This window comes from Equus quagga, chromosome 3 (assembly GCF_021613505.1).
Source record: "Equus quagga isolate Etosha38 chromosome 3, UCLA_HA_Equagga_1.0, whole genome shotgun sequence".
In the NCBI taxonomy this organism is placed as follows: Eukaryota; Metazoa; Chordata; class Mammalia; order Perissodactyla; family Equidae; genus Equus; species Equus quagga.
Genome location: NC_060269.1, coordinates 86,448,192 through 86,451,400, shown reverse-complemented (window position 1 = coordinate 86,451,400; position 3,209 = coordinate 86,448,192). Strand labels below are relative to the sequence as shown.

General features: G+C 39.4%; 1 protein-coding gene across 1 annotated transcript in view; it reads right to left on the bottom strand.

The window, feature by feature from the left end:
- The window catches only part of HSD17B11 (hydroxysteroid 17-beta dehydrogenase 11), a 39,261-nt gene that overhangs the window by 27,160 nt on the left and 8,892 nt on the right, over positions 1-3,209 (bottom strand). The window lies entirely within an intron of this gene.

Below are 3,209 nucleotides of genomic sequence, written 5' to 3'. Positions count from 1 at the left end.
TCAGTACTCTGACTAGCTTCTGTTATTTGGAACTGAATTTAAAGTAAGCTTTTCAAAAGAAGACAGAAGTCTTAAAATACTTGTTTTGTATTCAAGAATTTTACATACTTTGTGAATGTATGTATATATGTGTGTGTATTCTCTTTCAGGCTTTAAAAAATAACATCAAGCTTTTTTTCCATGTCACTAAAAGATAATCATGGACATCAATTTTCTGGCTGCAAAAATAAATAATAATAAGCTCAGAGATAAATAATAATGAGATGAATAAGCTCAGAAAGGTCATACTGTAGTAGAAAGAAACATAAAATAAGTGAAATAGTTAGGGAGGACCGCATGAAATTGTTATTGTTTTAGAATAAAGGATTGGATATTGGCAGTTTTGTATGGTTCAAACTAATACACTATGGTAAGTATAATAGAGTTATATTCAGGAGCCAGCCTGGTGGTGCAGTGGTTATGTTTGCATGTTCCACTTCGGTGGCCTAGGGTTCACTGGTTTGGGTCCCGGGTGCCGAGCTATGCACTGCTTGTCAAGCCATGCTGTGGCAGCATCCCACATATAAAGTAGAGGAAGATGGGCACAGATGTTAGCTCAGGGCCAGTCTTCCTCAGCAAAAAAGAGGAGGATTGGCAGCGGATGTTAGCTCAGGGCTAATCTTCCTCAAAAAAAAAAAAAAATAGAGCTCTATTCAGAGAGTTATGGAAACACAGGGGAGGGGCATGTAACACAATTCGAGAAGAGGCACCTGAATTGGGTCTTAAGGGTGAACAGAACAGGCAGGTAAAGAGAGGGGAAAGGGCACACCAGGCAGAGTGTAAGCAAAAGGCCGGATAGGAGAAAGGTTCTGTGCAGAAGCTCTAGCAGATTGGTGCTGCTGAGTCACAAAGTTCAAGGTCAGCAGGAGTACAGATTAAAGGGCATTATACGTCATATTAAGTTTTGTCCAAAAAGTTAGTGGGGAGCTACTGACTGAATTACAGAATCAGATTTGTGTGTTATATTCATTACTCTTGCTAATGTATCAAGAGCAGATTTTAGGGGTCAACACTAGAGGAAGAGAGAAAAATTAAGAGGCAGTTACAGTGATTCAGGCAAGAAATAATACCAGCTTGAACTGTGGCACTAGTACAAAGAATGTAGAGAAGAGAACAATCTTCAAAATATAGTCATGCGCCTCATGAGGATGTTTCGGTCAACAGTGGACCCCATGTCCGATGGTGGGCCCATAAGAGTAGTACCACATAGCCTAGGTGTGTAGTGGGCTAGACCATCCAAGTTTGTGTAAGTACACTCTGTGATGCTCAGACAACGACAAAATGGCCTAATGACACATTTCTCAGCGATCTCCGACACATGACTGTAGTCCATCTTTAGGAGGCAAAAGCAGCAGGATTCGATGACCGCATGAGGAAGCTGGGAAGGAACCAAAGCTGGCATCCTCGGTTTTCAGTTTTGGTAAGTGGAAACATGGTGCTGCAAGAAATCAGACGGAGATCACAAGGAGAGAGCAGATTTGAGAAAAGGAATGAAGAGCCCAATCTGGGGCATTGATTTTGAGTCACCTTAAATTCAGGGTCAGACCATGGCATTCTGTTTTTGGTTTTTGTTTCTATTTTTCCTGGTTTGCTGCCTTGCTTTTGACCAATTTTGTAGCTTTTTTATTTTAAAGAATGTCTCAAATGATACCTTGGATTGAGCTTTAGTATGTGAACTCTGCAAGCCAAGAAATTATGTCAGTTAATGCACAAGTGGAAAAACTTAATACATTTACACTCGTGCAAATTTACTACAAACAGCAATTACGTTTGTAGAAAAACCAAGCCTGAACAGCTATGGAAAGAATTAGCAGTTTGCATAATGAGCTTATTGTGGCAGTAAAAGGAAATGGTGTTTTCCCTCTACTGGAATCTCCCACTGAAACTGTAGCACACTCTGATGAGGAGCCCTTATTCCCCAAAGGACAAGAAAACATCTCAGGGGGACCTTTTGTTGCTCTCCTGGACTCAACAGGCAGCTTTTAGCACTTTCCTTTAAAAGCATATACATACAGGCTTGTGAAATTTCAGTTGTAGATTATTTTTTAGTCATATTATAGGTGCACCACTTCACCCTTTGTGCACACGCCCACCTCCTCTTTCCTCCAGTAACCACTAACCTGTTCTCTTTGTTCATGTGTTTATCTTCCACATATGAGTGAAATCACATGGTGTTCGTCTTTCTCTGTCTGGCTTATTTTGCTTAACATAATACCCTCAAGGTCCATCCATGTTGTTGTGAATGGGACAATTTTATCCTTTTTTACAGCTGAGTAGTATTCCATTGTATATGTATACCATATCTTCTTTATCCAATCATCAGTCGATGGGCACTTAGGTTGCTTCCAAGTCTTGGCTATTATAAATAATGCTGCAATGAACATAGGGGTGCATGGGTCTCTTTGAATTGCCGATTTCAAGTTGTTTGGATAGATACCCAGTAGTAGGATGGATGGGTCATATGGTATTTCTATTTTTAATTTTTTGAGAAATCTCCATACTGTTTTCCATAGTGGCTGCACAAGTTTGCATTCCCACCAGCAGTGTATGAGGGTTCCTTTTTCTCCACAACCTCTCCAACATCTGTCATTTTTTATCTTGGTTAGTTTAGCCATTCTAACATGTGTAAGGTGATATCTTAGAGTAGTTTTGATTTGCATTTCCCTGATAATCAGTGATGATGAGCACATGTGCCTATTGGCTATCTGTATATCTTCTTGGGAGAAATGTTTGCTTGTATCCTCTGCCCATTTTTTGATCAGGTTGTTTGACTTTTTGTTGTTGAGTTGCATGAGTTCTTTATATATTATGGAGATTAACCCTTTGTCAGATATATGATTTGCAAATATTTTTTCTCAGTTCGTGGGTTGTTTTTTGTTTCAATCCTGTTTTCCCTTGCCTTGTAGAAGCCCTTTAGTCTGATGAAGTCCCATTTATTTATTCTTTCTATTGTTTCCCTTGTCCAAGAAGACATGGTGTCTGAAAAGATCCTTTTAAGACTGATGTCAAAGAGTGTACTTGCCTGTATTTTCTTCTGGAGGCCTTATGGTTTCAAGTCTTACCTTTAGGTCTTTGATCCATTCTGAGTTTATTTTGGTGAATGGTGAAAAATAATGGTCAATTTTCAATCTTTTACATGTGGCTGTCCAGTTTTCCCAGCACCATTTGTT